Genomic DNA, 18,402 nt, shown 5'->3' with positions numbered 1-18,402 from the left:
GCTGGCCATCACACACAAAAAAAATCACAGTGAGGGTAATGCAGCACTGAAAGAGGTGCCCAGAGGAGCTGTGAAATCTCCATCCCCAGAGGTATTCAAAATTCAGCTGGACAAGGTCCTGAGCAACCTCATCTGACACTGAAATTAGCCTTGCTTTGAGTAGTTATTTATGTGATTCTATGGGTCTGCAACAAAGCTACTGAAGTTGTAGGAGCTGCTCCACAGGTGTAAATTTAGACACTTCTGCTGTTGTGAGAGCAGCCCAGTCACATTTCACCAGCAGAGATTCTGGTCTGCTGGGCCTGACTTTCTCAGAGGGAGTAAACATCAGCTCTAATATATGTCGGCCTTTATTACTTTGAGGAAATTAACCGTAGGCCACTGAAGATTCAAGGAACAGATTTTTAAAACTCCTTTATGGAAGGTACTGAACATTGAGGACAACTGCAGACGTGTCTATCTGTTAGGTACCCTAAAATTGTTGCTGAAACACCATAGAAAATGAGGCCCCCAGTGTTTTATGTGTCTCTTTTGTTAGTTACATGGGTCGGATTTCTTTTGCTGTCCCACAGTGCTATGTGCAGAGCTGTGTTTATTTTCCAGGTCAAGTAGTTTCACGCACTGGAAATTTAACTTTGAAGAAATAATGAGGAAAAAAAAAAAGATAATCTTAAATCTACCAAGCTTAAAGGGAAGAGAAAAAAAGTTCAGTTCACATGATTAACTGTCATAAGCACAGTACATACCATCGGAGGTGCCAAAGCCCAACTTGAAAGGTTTTAAATGTTTCAAGCTGTGCAAGCATGCGTTTCTTTAAACAGGCAGAACTGATTATGATGATCACAGGCAAAACCTTAGTTAAACAGAGGATGTGCAATTTTTATAAATCGTTATACAGCCATTACTAACTATTGAAATAAATGGCTCATATGTTTATTAGCATTAGAGTCTTTTTTCTTCCCTCTGTATCCTTGGGAAGAATAAGAAATGTTGCAGGTGATTAAGACAATTTTTGTCATCAACACAGGACAGGCTGTGAGTTTGGGGAAAATCAAACTTAATCAAGTCTTCTTTAGATTTCAAAAAGTTTGGTAAACTTTGGGATAGTTTTCATTTCTGAGTAACACTTTTCTAACAGTTAAGGTCAAAATGCCACAAAAATGCTATATTTTTAGGGGTTGATTTTATTTTTCGGTTGCATTTTTGTGTTTTGTGGTTTTTTTATCCCTTTATTATCCCAAAAATATCCATTCTGGTCATATCAAGAAGCTGAATGAATATCTGTTTCCCAGTTTCAGGAGCTGTATACACTCCTGTGCACTCAATATTTTAGATGAATGAATAGAAAGAAGCACAGGAAACGTTGAAAGTAGGGATAAGGTCATGAAATCAGTATTACATTTTAGTGTTCATGTCTAAACAGCTGAGCTATATATTTTTTTATAAAAAAACCCTCAACTTATTTAAACTGGCACAGATCATTGTTTGGACACTCCTAAATCTTATTTAACTTGCACAAGAGACCAAATTGACAAAAAGTTATGAAGCAAGCTAAGAGTTTAAACAGAGCTTTGTAAGGGGCCAATTTTGTCAATTTGATATTTAAGTCAAACTGGCATCACTTAAATACTGTAAAGGCATACATTATTCTAGCCAAGTTGTACCTCCAAAACAGTCAAATGCCCACAGCCCACCTCTAAAACACCATCATCAGCATTCAACAGCAGATCAGAGAGATTAAAACATCTGGAGATGGACAAGGAAAACATTTGAAGATGGAAAACCTCTTTACCTTGAAGGTGATGGTAGTTTACATCTTCAATTTAGGTGAAGGCTGATTCTCCTCCTTGCTGGCAGCCTCCCCCCTTCATACGACCAAATGAACCAGTAGTTCTCAGGAACAGAAAGGTCTGCCTGGGCAGACCAAGTCACAAACTGAGGCTTAAACATGTGCTTGCATATGTCAGAGCCAGAAAATTTAGGAACAACATTGTGAACTTCAACCTATCAAAGCAACAAATTATGAGTATAACTTGTTTGCTACAAAAAGACAAGATTTTTTTCCAAAGGGTCCAGTTTTATTGTCCTACCTTTTGCTCTGTTAGTTGGAGACACCTGAAAGAGGTCTGATGTTCAATATGTGTTGAGCATCTGCCCTTCTTTTTAAAATGTTGCAACCAGCATCCTTCCAGATCAAAATGCAGTGCCCAGGTTGTGATTCACAGTACTGACCCTTGTTAGGACAGACCATGCTTAAATCCACTGAAATAAAGAGCTGTTCAATCATTATCCTCATTAAGGTATATTTAATGTTTTCCTGCCAGGGGTTCCTGACCAGTTAGATTCAGAGAACCTTGAATAAGCTGGAATTATTTGCTCTGTTTTTTGGAATACAAGCAAATTTGATTTGTCCAGAGTGACAAAACCTCCTGACTCCTATGCCTGGCTCTTACTCAGAGTTCCTCCTTTCTTCTATTTCATGGTCTATTATGTGAAATAGGATCTGTAACCAGCAATAAATCATTGGGTTTGGTTTTTTTCTATACACAGAGCATCTCATGATGAACTGATGTACCAGTTTGCCAGCATCTCACTTCCTCTCTAAATACAGAGACATACACTTTTATCTGTCTATACTTATCTCTTTGACACATATGTAGACTTTACAAATATGTATCAATTTCTGCATGCATTATTCAGAAGAATATACAACCTATACTATATTGAGGTTGTCATTCTACAATAGCCTTCATTTTGTAATGGAAAAATCCAGATCCGAAGGGAAATCTAAGAGGTTGATTAATACCAGAAAAGGAATAAATAAGATTGGAAACAGAGTGGATGCCTGAAAATCTTAATTGTTTCTACCTAGGGTCACTAATTTAATTTTCTCCTACCGTCCATGTGGTTTTTGTTTTTTAATTTCCCGGAATTCCTGACTGTTTATTCTATAGCAAACCAATGAGTTTTGAGGCCACAGTATGTTGTGGGAAATGTCTCAGTAGTATGTGTTCTTTGTTAAACGTTGCTGAGGAGCTGCGTTTGTGTAATTGAATAAACACCAACTATCCCGCTTTTAAAAGACAGTGTAATCTGCAGATCAATTAAAGCCAAATGTCTGCTTAATGGCTAAGACACTGCCATGTGTCATCCTCCCAATACTCAGCAAAGAAGTGTTCCAGACTGCCTTGAAATCAAAATGCCAGTATTAAAAAACCCTTCAAATAGATGTGTGAAGGCAGCTGGCATGTATATATATGATTCTAATAAGAACAGTGTTTTTCTAATAAAATCTTGTGTGATTCATCCAACGTGTAAAGCATAACAAAAGAAAACAAGGAGCAGGCTGTGTGCGCACACAGACCAAGTTCTGATCATGCAAACTGCTTCAGTTCCTGCCCTGAGCTTGGCCAGCAACGTGGTCCCTCCTTCCCTCCTCCCAACCCAGTGCCCAGGCTACCTGGATGAGGGTGGGGAGCTGGGGCTTCAGCCTCACACTGGGTAAGAAGATGGCCACCCTACTCAGTTTTCCCCTTGTCACATCCCTCCTCACTTCTGACAAAACCTCCACAACAAATACAGATGTAATCATGAAAGAAATAACAGAGGTGCTGTCACTGGCACTTGGTAGACGCCTGTCCTTGATCTAGGTCCAAACTCACTTGTCCTTCCTTGCCTTCTCCCATTGCTAATACTCCTCCCAGTGCTTCACAGATGTTTTCTTATCATGCTACTGAGTGGTTATTTTTCAAGTGGCTTCTCAGAGCAGATGTTCTACAGGCACGTGCGCTTTAGCCTTCTGTTGACATTATTTCTCTTATAAAAGAAGCATTACTGCCACGCTACTTTAAAACAAAACAAAACAGAACCTCAAATAAACAAACTAATCACTGGGGTTTTTAAATATCTGCTGATAATATTATAAGACATCTCTGATCAGCTTGGATACTGTAGTTGTTATTGTACATTTCGCAAAACAACTCTATCAAAATGTCTCTTGCTCAGAAAGCCCTAGTCCCTGTCCTGTTGCAGGACAACTCCTTTAACACTCAGCAATAAAGGCTACATGAGAAATAAAATGTGGCACACATATACTTACTTTTTAGACATACATTATTTAACCGCCATATTTTGATAATTTGCTCTATCAGAAAAGTACCAAAACAAAGTATTCATAGTTTGATTTTATGCCAGTATGTGAATGAATTCACACTTAGTGAATCCTGCCTCTGCTCCTTCCACCAAGTTCACACATTAGGGTATGTTATTTTATTTACTTGGTCCTAGTACCTTTCTATTCCACGTTTAATATACTGTTTAATTCCAGTTACTAGCGCAGACATACTAATTTGCTGCAGTTTTGCACAGGTTTTCACAGGGTGTTTGGAGGTGCTGCACTTACACCGGGCTAGCTGTCAGGTCAACCCTTCAAAATTGGTGAGGAAGAACTCATTGCAGAGAAGTAACACTGAGGACTGGATTTCAAAGAGGAGTGTGCAGCAGAAATGTGGAAATAAAAGTGGGTTGGAGGCACTATCTGCATAGAGAAAATAAACAAATATGAGTTTGGGAGCTGCAGCCAGTGGCTAGGTTTCCCCCAGCGCGTATAAAACTGGAATTGCTCCACGAATTAAAACTTGGTTTCACAGGAGCTGTGCCAGTTAAAAATGGTTGAAGAGCTAGCCCACAGCCCACAGCTTTTGGCTTGACCAAACTGTACATCCCACTGCATGCCCTTGATGTGGAAGCACAGCCTTGAAGAATGAGCACAAGAGCAGAAAATCTTGACTCAAGCCACCTCATACCTTTGCTCCACTTGGCCTTTCTATACAACCAGCTCATTAAACAATACTTCAAGTGCCTGATTCATACTCTTTTATGCCAGTGAAATTGTTGGATCCAAACCAGCATAAAACTGGAGCCACACAGGGCTCAATTAAGCTCAAGGATTTTGAAATGATTGATTAGTGAATGTTTTGGGGTTTTTTTTCAGTTCTTGTCATTATAAAGCACCAAATGTGTTTCTCTTGCAGAGACTTTTTGACTTCCAGAAACTTAGGAGGGGCAGAGAAGCAGTGTGACAATGACATTAGTCAGGGAATGGGTTTTCGTGACAGTCTATCTATCAAGTAGACTTCCGTAACTCTCTGAGACTTCTGCTCTCAATGGCAGCTTCCGTCCTGCACTCATCAATTTAGGAAAAATGAATCCAACTTTTGCTCTTTACACTCTCTCCCTCCTTAGCCTAACATCACTCCTTTCTCAGTGTCCTACATACCACCAAAACATCTGGGCTGGTGGCCCGTGCCAGAAATCACACCAAGTTGTCCGATTGGTCAGATGTCCCCAAGGACAGGACAAAGGGGTTGCATCAGATGTCTCTCCATCCCACTAATAGTTGTTCTACACTAAGATAACAGTGCAATGTTTTGGGGTTTTTTTTAAGAAAAAAACACCAAAACACACCACAACAGAACAGTGGGATATTAGCAATTTAGAAGCCAAGGTAAGGAGACAAAGAAAAAGAAGGCTAAATATAGTTGAGTGTTTGCATGCCTTCATGTATTTATGCACACATACTCGTACACATGCACTCTATGTAACATTCCCTCAAAATACGTAAGATGGCTGAGAAATTTCAAGGGTGAGCACAGAACAAAACCAGAAAGCATAAGAAAAATAAAGTAGCTGACGTTGAAAAGAGTGGAAAGTACTTTTGATTAGATTTCTACTAACTGTGGGAAAGCTACTAGGGGGAAAGTAGGAAATGTTTAAGCAACTGTTGGAAAGAGTGCAGTTGAAATTCTTCCCACTTCAATCTAAACAGGGAAAAGTGCAACATAGGCCATTGTGGTTAGGTAAGGAATGAAACGCAAAGAGTTTTACAAGCAGAGAGCTGAAAGCTTTTAAAAAAGATAAACAAATCTGGTGCAGAGGATTTGGAGACACTGTATGTAAAAATAAGCAGAAGTAAGTTAAGGGATCAAATTAAAGCAGCAAATGGAATTACTGAATGCTAACTACATAAATATTTCAACTGACAACAATGGGCTATTTAGACATATTCACATTAAAGAAAAAGGAAAACGTAATAGTGGTCTCCTAAAAATGCACAAAAAATGAGAAACAGGGACAAAGGAAATGGTCTAATAATAGTATAGAGAATGAAGGGAAAAAACAAGGATTATATTACTGTTCCTGATTTAGAGCCCAGTCCAGTCCCACAGGAATTGAAATGCGTCTCTTTACTCTTTTAGGGGCAGATCTTCATCTGCACCAGGTGGAGGCCCAGACAGAAAAGGCAGGACAAAGTGTGCCACTTTTCTCTCTATGGGGCTGGTTCAGGCTGCTGCGCTTGTGGAGGAGGCACAAAACTCCAGCAAATTCCACCTGGCTGTGGTTATCCTAAAGGTGCTTTTCTGCTATTTATGAATTGCTGGCAGTCAGCTGTTTTCTGATCACTTTACTAAATTCAGGCCAACTTGATGCCAGATAGCACAGCACCATAAAGCCATCATAACAATGCCTTAACACCCTTTAATCAAGACAAAACCTAGGGCATCTCAGCAACACTTAGGTAACTCCCTACCTAGTTTGCTTACACCTTGTGTCCATGAAAGGAAAAATAGATGCTAAGCAACAATATTAAAGCTCAGTATAATGTAATAGGCTGTGAAGAGCTACAAATGACAGTCAGATAGCCAGCGGCCTACAGTTTTTAGACCTGGAAGACGTCCTTGCTTTACATGGCTCTCTTCCGTCATATGGACCTTCAAAACAAAGCACTTATGCAGAGGAGGATTTACAGAGGGAGGGGGCTGAGAAGGCTATGCCCCTCTTTGGATCAATATATGCTCATGCTGCTTGATGGAGAGAGACCTCCGCACCACACTGCGGTGGATAAACTAGTATTTTTCTTTCAAGTCCTCTCTCCTCATCTGGCTCCACACCTGTTATGAGTTAAGCTTATTTTCAATTGCGACGAAAAACATTTAGGGTGACCTAATAGATGTGTACAAAATAATTAAGGAAGTGATAATGATGCACATGGTAAAACATCCTCCCATTCAAGAGGCCCAGCAGCCACAAAATGTGAGAGAAGCATTCTAAACATAAACATGAATAAAATCCAGTAAGAACATTTTTCACAAAGATAAACAAATACCTGGAATAAGTGGTCAGACTGGGCAATAAAAACAAATTGCAACAATGATTTAAGTATTTTCTTACTGCAAATAAATATATAAAATACTGTAAAGAGGGAATGAGATAAATGTAACAAGAAAATAAAAAGAAGGTACTTGGATGTGTCCTTGCACAGGCTGCATATGGAATAAAAGCAACTGCAAAAGAGCAACTGTATTATTATTAGAGTTATCATTACTTTATTGGTTCTTCTGACACCAAGTGTATACAAAGCCAAAGCCAGACACTTACAGTGGAATTATAAGCACATACATGCTTACAAAGTTTACAAGAACAAATTCTGATTTCTTGTTTTGGGCTATCACTGTTGAAGATGCTGGGACTGACATCTTGTGACTCATGAAGGATGTTAACCTTTCAGAAGACCACTGTTAGCAGGAATATGTTCTGCTTTGAAACCCCCCCCAGCGTCTTAAACTCATCTGCTCTATTTCAATTTATCCCTGAACCCCAAATCCTAAACCCTGAAGATATGGTTCTGTTCCTAAATTTGAAACTTGAGCGCTTCTCTGGGCCTGGTTCTCAATAGCTTTAATGGTGCCACATTGATATACACTTGCCGAGTGTGCTTTTCTCTATGTTTATCCCCTAAAGATGAGCTGAAAAAGTACATATACCCTGTGCCCAAAGTACGCATGTGTTGACGCACCCTTTGAAAGTAGTGTTAAATCCTTCATACTGTTAAAAATATGGAAGTATGTTTGATTTCTTCTTCAAAAGTTCTACTCTATCTCAATTCTGCTAACTTTTGCACTGATGCACAATGTTTACATGTTCAGATAGATACTACTCAAACTTGCTGGATGACAACACTCTGTTTACACACAGGACGACTCTCAGTCCAAGTTTCTCTTTTCCCCTATTCAGAAGATGTTTTCATGTCGTTCTCAACAGACTGTGTCTTGAGGCAAGAAGCAACATGGTTTTGTTATTGCTTTGCTTGGATGATCTCTGATTACTGCCCACTATGGATGTGGGTTTTGGTGACATGTTTTGGCCCAAGCGAGCTGCAGCTCTTGCCCCACATCCCAGAGCCAAACCAGCAGTAGATGGTGATGGCTATCACTCCCCATTGCCCTCTCCCAGCTTGGAAACCAGCCACTGAGAAGCTGCATCTCATTACTGGCCCTGACAGTGCATGTCGTGTTTGCGTACAGTGACTAATTCAATGAATTTGGCACGCAGAAATGTCTCTAAATTGCATTATTCCAGTGAAAAAAACACCTGGGTACCCTTAGGAAACAAATATAACAACACTAGTATTGACAAAAAAGAATCACCAGGAACTTTAAAAGGGGGAAATAATTTAATGCCCTAGCTTGTATATATCAAAACCAGCTTGGTAAAACAGATCCTTTTCTATTGTTATCAAATGGTCTGACACATGGATAACATGCAAACTGCGGGTTTCCCATTCTGCTAAAGTATTAGGGCAGGACTTCATTCACTGAAGGTTTCGCTTTAATATTAACAGTCTTGATAGGTGTTTTCAATGCCACCACAAAACAAAACCATACCAAAATGAGTTATACTTCTATGTCCCATAAATTAGATAAAAATCTATGATTTTGACTCACATTAATTAATGCCTCTCTATCTCTCTCCTCCTTCCTCTCACAGCTTTTTGACATGAGGAGGCAATGGAGAATATGGGCATCACTCAGTTATATTGCTTCTTTCTTAATAAAAGGTAGTAACATTGAAAGCTTTAGTAAATCGATGACCCTCTTTCTCATGTATCAAAATATTGAAAGGTACTGGTAAAACTCAGAAATCAGGGTGTCTAAACCAACAACTCTTCTACATGATTATCACAAAGGCTCTAACATTTAAACACTTCAGCCAATTCAGAATTCTCATAGTGGCACAGATTTTTGGAGCCTTTCTAAAATAGAAGTTCAGAATTACAAATGGTCATGTGATGCAAAGAACTGGCAAAAAAGCTTTGCCTTGGCACCAGATGCATAACAATTTCATTTACTGAGATTCCTACTATGTATCTCTCAGTTACCCATTTGAGACAATACAATCTAATTTCAATACTCTGGGCTAAGTGGACCTACATTTTTCAATAACAAAAACAAGGCTTCAAAACCCACAATGTTTATTTAATCGAAATACAAGAACAATTTGAGCTTACAGTCACTGTGACAGCATACCCAAAGGTGTTATGCATACATATAAAACACACCAGAATGCAATTTGCACCAGTCTTGCCTACAGAATTGCACCTATGTGTATAGATGACAAATGCTTACACCATGTCATGGACCTTGGGACTCTTTCACTCTCTTCTATACAAATAGCAAAACGTGATGTAAAAGCCATATCATCATTAGTAACTGACACTAAGCTCAAATCCTTCCTTATATATTCAAACTCCAAGCACATGAAAATTCAAGATCAAGATCCTACTGCAATAATACAGGATGAGACTCTTCAATATAAAATACTGATTTTCTTCATTATAAAACTAGACTATGAAAGAAATCTCTTACCTGATCCTGTACTGAACTTTTGCTTAGCTTAAACAAAACTTAGATAGCAGCCACGTTTGCTTCCACAGTATCTCAAATAAATACACTCATTCGAAAAAACTTCACCCCAAGTTCACCTTGGCCCTCTTTTTTTAAAAAAAGCATATTTTTTCTTCCTGACCTCTTTCCTAGCAAAGACAGATAGATTGTGTGCAGAGTTTATTACAAGATCGATCAAGATAATTGAGGTATAATTTTCTCAGCTATTTCTGTCATCATTTTTAAAGGCAGAGATGATTATGTTTCTTTTTCACCCATCTGGGAAAACACACTGTTCTCATGTAATTTGAATGTTTCAGCAAGGATGTGAGACGATCTTTTTGGATGTAGCTAATAGCTCTGTCATTAGGACATCCTCTCTCGAGACTTCATTTGTCTTATTATGAATTGTCAACACTATCTCTTTCAGAAACAACCAACCACACCTAAGTCTTCTCTTCTTCTCTGGCACAACACCAGACAATATTAAGTCCAAAAGGCTGCTATGGTTCTGAAGATCCCTAAAGATCCACTTGCTCCTTATGAAAATCTTCATAGACAATCCCTTTTCTATAGCAAACTTTTTCTTTTTAAGAATGATTATTGAACAGTTGTGTGACAAAAGGTTTCAGGGTTTTTTTTGTTTGTTTGTTTGTTTTGTTTTTTGTTTTTTGTTTTTTGTTTTTTTTTTAAGGTAATCTCAAAATTAAACTACAGGTCCCATATTTTTTGCTGGAGTAATCATATGCAAAATTGTCTTCTCATTTACACCAATCTTTCAGTGCCATTTAAGTGAATTACTCGTAATTGCATCTGACCTTTCAGAGAACAAGATCCTGACTGTCTGCTTTGTTATTTTTCAGTCAATCTTCTTCTTCCCTCTGTGCTATTCTGTTTCTTGTAACTGTGATATTAGTTACAACAAGAAGCATTCCTGTTCTAAACATATTTTTTTGATCCAATATTAGATAATTTTTGGATCTGCAATGATAACACTGTTTTATTATGATCATTTATATTTCAGTCTATTTTAATCACCAGTTTTCTACCCAATAATTGTCTATCAGTCACCTCCAGTCCTTAACACTTGAAAAGGTTAAGACTTCAAGTCAAAGCTTTTGCCTCTGCTTACTATTAAGGTAAGACATGCATGAATGTATTTGATCATGTATATAGTTTGTATTGGTGGTTTGATCCCAGACTTTGTTATTTTTCTAGAGCTAGCAGTGATAAAATGTTGCTATTCACTTTAAAACTATTCATTTTCAAGTATGTGAATGACATAAACATATCTAAGATTCAGTGTCCACACCATATCTAAGCGTCTGTGTCCACATTCAACATTCTTGTTTATATATATGTATAGATACAATCTCTGATGTACCTTGTGCACCAAATACAGTCATTTTGTAAACATAGGCAAATATAGCTGCTTGGTCTGCATATGATTTGGAGTAATAATATTATATAGATTTATACTGTTCCAGCTCACTCTTTAACATGCTGTTGTTTGGGTTTTTTTTCTCTAATACCAAAAAACTAAACTGTTTTGTAAAAATAATCACAAAACTGAGAAATAAAAGAATATTAAATAGTAAGCTTTGGAAATTTGGATCATAATGGTGGCATTTAGTTAATCTGGACTTTTTTTCAGGACTGTCAAAATCTCTTTTAAAATGAACCACAAATTACTAATTATCTATCTGGAAAGTAAAAAGTACTTCAACATTTTACCCAAGAGTTTACCTGTTCTGACTGGCAGCAAAATAAATATGATGGGTGGTCTGTTTAAGGCACCTGTCCAAGTCCAATCACATTACATTTTCATAGTATCAACATTTGAAAACACTATAGCCGTTGCATCAACAAAAGTGAATGGGAATATCTCCAAAGCAGATGGCAACTAGCACATCACAAAAACATGCAGATTCTTGAGCCAATTTATATAGCAAAACAGCATCTACCACAGAGCAAAGGGAAGAATAATTACCATATTCAAACCTTCAGAACTTCCCAGCATCACATGGTTTATGCTACGGACCATGAAAAGTAATTGCTCTTACGTAATACTGGCTTTCATTTGGATAGGACCAACTCACAGCAGGATTTATTCAACTGAGTAATTCCCTTTGAATCTGAAAGAATACACAATTCATTTGACAATATTGGCTAAATTTTGTGTAATGGAAAGCACAGAAATCCAGACAAGGATCTTAATTCAAGCACTTAAATATTTTGGTGTCAGCTCTTTCGAAGCAATATAGTTCTAATGTCATTAATGTATCAAATTTTATTGTAATTCACAGATTTCTAGTAAAGGCCACATTTCAAGACAGCAGCAAGCAATCTGCACCTATACATAACATAATGCTTCACGCTGGATTTGTTCACATACTTCATGCCTAGGCCTCTTTGCCGTCGTTTCTGGAAACACTGATTATGTTACATAAATGTAACTTACATGTTTCACTTTGTCTGAAAATCTAATGATTTAATTTTCTACATAACGCTCTGTGCTAATTGACTCAGGATGGAGTCATCCAGCTATCCACAGGTGGCCCAGTTTTGCACTTTTCACATGCGTGAGAATTCATTCAGACGCGTAATGGAAAACTGCTCTACAGCTAGGCTGAGAGCAGATCCAGCACCCCGGTGGGTAACCCTGGATGGTGACCTGTTCAGATATTTCATACTCTAATTACATAGCTCCTCTGCTGCAGGCAACAAAACCAATCCTTGTTATTGCTGTCTTGATGGTGCTGATTTAAAAAATGTAGGTACCTTTCAGATGTGACAGAACTGGGTCATAACTGTTCTGCTGTTGCACAGCCGTCACACTCCCATGAGAATCAGGAGATCCAAACTGAGGCACAATTAGACTTCTGAGAGGTATCATTTTCAGTGACCTGCTAATAATGGTGCAGCCATGACCTGGAATCCAACAATTAAAAAAGCTGAGAATTAGGATGTGCTTAACCTCATGGAACTTGAGATGTCCAGACTTCAGACGGATACAGTTGAGTTCATCACCACAGGTATCCTTTACAGAACATAGAGAAGATCCATTGCCTCTGTTGACTACAGAAAAGGACCAGTGTTACTGACCCAGAAAAATATATCCATGCCCTTAAAGTCCCATTAAACAAATCAGTAAGGACAAACCCAGAACAAGAAATCCATGCCCTTAAAGATTAGTAAGGACCAACCATAAATTTTATCCTTAGCACATGAAAAAAATTATTGTAAAATCTAGAACTTATTATCAGAGATTACAGAACTATTCTTTTGGGAAATATTCCCTTTAAGGAAAGTGAATAAAACATAACAATTGCAGACACAATAGTTACTCCACATATTGGTTTTATAGTAAATTATAAATTTTAAAGTAGGGAAAAGGTATCAATGTACCATATGTCCTTGTACTATACCTGATCTGTGATAAAAAGATGCACCACAGTGTTTTATCTTAAGACATCACACGGGTTATCTTAAATGCTTGGAGTACAATACTGCACCATTCAGTTGACTTCAATATTAAGTATGTATGTGTGTAGGTATAAACATGTTGGACATTCTCCTTTGGAAGAACTTGGTGCACTGACACTAAAATAATTTAAATCATAACATATTCTATTCAAAGAACTGGGTTTCCCATTCATCCATCGTCTGAAAGTGGAACTATGTATCTTCAGGGCACCCCTTAATTTCCAGTCTTCCAAATGCCTTGGTGGTTGCTCTTGTCAAATAATCACAACATTGTACTGGAAATGTGAAAAAGATACTAATTTTCCAAAATGAAATGCTATAAATTTAGGTCAATATAAACCTGTCAGAATTATCCCTCTCTAAGTTTTACACTGGGGTGTGGTGCTGCACAGCTGAAGAGCTGAGCTAATAAGTTAGCTAATAAGTTTCACTGAAAAATGAAAAATGCTGTTTTATGGCATCATGTAAATTTGCATAAAAAAAAAAAATAATGCTTGCACCTACACCCCAGTTTTGGCAAACAAATGCCAAAATGTGGAAGCCATACAAAGTCCCACTGGTATGAAAGCAGGAGGAAAGCAATAAATAGGTCTATCAGGGAGTTCTGTATTAAATGTTTCCATATATATTTCCATATATATTCTATTTCCATATAGATTTCTACATTTTACGTGCTCAGGCTCAGAAGGGGTAAATTAACCAAAACCAATGCGAACACAGATACCTTCTACTTGTAGATTGATTAAAAAAAAAAAAAAAGTGATTTCTGCCATTTCCATGTTCTGATATCATTACAGGCTTGTAAGCCCAAAAGATTCTTTTGTTGGGTTCAACTTACCTTTGGGTCAACCAGAGGCAGTTACTCCAGACTGACAGTAAGGTAATTGAAACCAGGTTTTAGCATTAAGAAAGCAAATTGAGATTTTGTTGTGACTGTATAAAGTCTTGCCAATATATTTATATGAGCAAAGCCCTCTTTCAGACTTCCAATTTATACTGGGAAAAGTAATCCACATTGCCACGAGATACTTTGGTTGGAGAAATAGCATTTCTATGGAGAAAACAAGAGAGCTCGCTAGCCCAGATATGTTATTTGAGAGTGTGATATGTTTAACACTCCCGATTCACATACACATAAATGCAGAACAAGGCAGCACATATCTGGGCATATTCATTTATAAATTCCAGTGCAGTAATCTAACTAGAGCGCTACTGTTAATTTCAAGAGTTCCTAATTCATAAATCAGAACTTTTTTTTTTCAAGTCAAAATTATGAGAGTTTTACAATAAGAATCGGGGCGGGGGGGAGTGCAGTTCTTGTATGTCTGAATTTTAAGGTTCATGTTTTCACAGATTTTTCCTCAATTCAAAAGTGCTTATGTCCTTTTAAAGTAACAAGAACCTGAGATTCATACTCAGTAACTTATATGCAAGAACACTGATCCTCAAGGGAAATACCAAAACACAACAAAATCACAAGGTACAACAAACTTGCCAGATACACAGTTTACATTGATGAAGGACCCTTCGTTCTGAGTCCAGAAATTTTACCAAAGATTGTGATAATATTGTGGTCCTGGTATCAACATCCTCCCACAGGTGAAGCTCCAGTGGAGCCAAACCCTCCCACGGCACTTCAAAATTCCCCTAAAAGTCCTGAACTCAATTTCCCATGGCTAAGGTGAGTTTCTCCCTATGGTAAGCATCTCTGAAATACTGTCTGATACATAAAGCCAGCAACTGTTAAGTTAATCTAAAACCAGCCATCCCAGTTAGCAGTTGAAACTCTAAACACCAACATATTAAACAAAAGGCAGACAACACCAGTACACTTATTAATAGAAAGCAGCTTAGCTATTTGCTGAGAATACTGTTAATGTGTTTTTGGTAAGCCTCGAGCACGTTTGTGAGATTCCTTGGGGAACTCTGGTTGAACATCCCTCCAGGCTCCAGCAGGCCATAAGCTGAACAAGATGAGCCAAGGAGCTTGCCGGGGAGATGCCTGCAGATGCAGCAGCTGAGTGGACATCCCAATGACTCAGAAGCAGCAAACTCACTGCAAAGTATGAGCAGAAGAAACACACAGGCATCAGTAACGTAGCCAAGCCTGGATTTGTTTTGGCGGGGTGTTGGCTTAGCTGCAGGCTCAGATTTCTGAAGAAGGGAACTGCCTCCTGTTGTCCCTGGGACCGTGCCCTCCTTTGTTTTTCAATAAATTGGATGGCATGCAGTAAATATCTGACTCCTGCTAGCAAAATTATCTCACAAGACCCTAAATACCAATTATCCCTTGGGCCAAAAAGAACACGATTTGTTTATTTATTACTTGTTTACCTTGCTGTGGTAACTAGAAACACCGGGTCAAGATCCCATCATGCCAGACGCAGAATGCAACTTGCTTTTCTCTTTGTGGCCTGAATTCCCCCACCCAACTCTACAGTAAATCATATCTGTGGTGCACAGTATTAGGGATGTAGCTTAGCCAGGGAGCATTTTTTTCTAGTAAGGAACAGAATTCAGCACTCAGAACTCTCACTGGACAGAAAAAACAACTTTTTAAAATCTACACGTTTTGAACATTGAGCATTTGCTAAAAACTCAATTTTTAATTAAAAAATATGAATGAAAATACATTTTTTGTTTGGCTTGGTGAGAGTACAAATAGTTTAGTATGATAAATGAACCACTAGGTCACGTGCTTGAATATCAACCCCTCTGGTACGTTTACCTCTCCTAGAATCATAGAATGTCCTCAGTTGGAAGGGAACCACAAAGGATCACCCAGTCCAACTCCTGTCCCTGCATATGACAACCCCACAGTTCACACCATGTGTCTGAGGGCATTGTCCAGTCTCCTCTTGAACACTGTCAGGCTTGGGGCCGTGACACCTCCCTGGGGAGCCTGTTCCAGTGTCCACCACCCTCTGGGTAAAGAACCTTTTCCTCATGTCCAACCTGAAGCTTCCCTTGCACATCCTCTTGCTATTCCCTCGGGTTCTGTCACTGGTCACTAAAGAGAAGGGTTTGGCACCTGCCCGTCCTCCTCCCCTTGTGAGGAAGCTGTAGCTGCCATGAGGTCTCCTCTCAGTCTCTGCTTCTTCAAGCTGAACAAACCAAGTGACTTTAGCTGCTCTTCATACAGCTTCCTCTCCAAACCCTTCACCAACCCTGTGGCCCTCTTCTGGACACTCTCCAGTAGCTTTATACCTTTTTTATCCTGTGGTACTTAGAAATGCATGCAGTGCTCCAGGTGGGGCCGCACCAGTGCAGAGCAGAGCGGGACAATCACCTCCCTGCCCGGCTGGCCGTGCTGTGCTGGATGCACCCAGGACACAGTTGCCCTCTTGGCTGCCAGGGACACTGTTGGCTCATGTTCAACTTGCCATTGACCAGAACCCCCAGACCCTTCTCCGCAGAGTTGCTTTCCAGCATCTCATCTCCCCGTCTGTATGTACAGCCAGGGTTGCCGTATCCCAGGTGCAAAATCTGGCACTTGCTCTTGCTGAACTTCATGTGGTTGGTGATTGCCCAGTTCTCCAATTTGTTCAGACCCCTCTGACCTCAAGAGTGTCAACAGCTTCCCCTAATTTTGTGTCATTGGCAAACTTGCTAAGCAATCCCTCAAGTCCTCTGTCCAAGACATTTATGAAGACGTTGAAGAGTGCTGGCCCTAAGATGGTTCCCTGCAGAACCCTGCTAATGACTGGTCACCAGCCCAACATAACAACATTTAATAGTAGCCTTTGAGCTTGGCCCGTCAACTGGTTGCTCACCCCCTGCATTGTGTGTTTATCCAGCTGTGTGCTGGACATCTTGTCCAGGAGTATACTGTGAGAGACAGTATCAAAGGCTGTACTGAAATCCAAAATGATCATGTCAACAGGCTTACCTTGGTCAACTATGTAGGTAACCTTGTCATAGAACAAAATTAAGTTGGTCAGGCAAATATGGCAGATGTGCCTAAAAAACCCTCATGCTCTATAAATCCTATGTCAAAGTACTGCCCTTGATTTCCAGTGAATGAAATCTACCAGCAAATCTGAGGATAGTTGCTTATTTTTATCAGATCACAGTAACTGGTATGATGGTCTTAAAAACAATGGACAGACCCTTCGGCCTGTAAAAAACTGGGAGAAGCCCAGTAGAGGGAAGGAATGTACAAAATATTCAAAGAAATTCAGCATTTAATTTTAATGCCTTAATAATGAAGAATGAAAGTATAGAAGAGGTATCATGTAAGCCATAAAGACTAGGAATTAATGATGTGATCTTCTGATACAATGATGATAATGATACTAAGAAATAAAGGTGTGTGCAAAGATCCAAAGACTTGACATTTTTATTTCCATATCAAAATCCCTGCTTCTGTCAAAATCATCTAATTGTAAATATAGTCAACTAGAAATCAGTTATACTTCTTTATAGTCACTGATGAAGCACCTGTGGATTAACTCACCTGCTAAAAAAAACAACAGTAATTGTACAATTTATACAAGCTATTTTTCAATGTGGGATGCAAGAGCTTTTGTTCTGCATACACAGTTAGAACAGTGTTTCTGGATGTTATATACGTACACATGCTGGACATGAAAATTACTCTGCAACATACTCTTTTCAGCTAAAGTTAATTTTAAAGTGAAAAGCCATTCTAAACAACAAAAACATCAAAATGGTTGCAAGCAAATTAAATTCTTCTGGTTTCTTCTGAATAGAGTCAGTGTGAGAGAACAGTCAGAACAGAGAGGTCTGTGAGCAAGAGCCTATCCTAAGGAACAAAACACAGCTCATGCTTAACATTTACTTTCTTTAAAAAACTTAAAGAAGGCCACATATTTACATTTCAATATTTATTTAAGTCAAAATTGAATCAATTTATTTCATTAAGCCCAGAAATAAATTAAAAAGACAAGTAACTGCAACAAAATACGTTTTTAAGGGTGCAGGAAGAGATTTTATTGACACTGTGAAAAGTAATAAATTCCTTTTAGAGATGTTACATGTTGGTAGTGAAAGACTTGTGAAAAACCGTAAGCATCAGAACTTTAAGCATATATTAGTTTAACACAATTTGCAAGCTATTTTCATACTGCCTATAATTTTCTATAGTTATTAATATACTGTTAATTCAGGATAGTCTTTTCAGTTAGTAAGGCTAGGTTTTAGCAGCAGGCATGATTTTCATAGTTTCCATGGG

This window comes from Streptopelia decaocto (assembly GCF_964273445.1).
Source record: "Streptopelia decaocto genome assembly, chromosome: 3".
Lineage (NCBI taxonomy): Eukaryota > Metazoa > Chordata > Aves > Columbiformes > Columbidae > Streptopelia > Streptopelia decaocto.
This window is presented reverse-complemented; position numbering follows the sequence as displayed.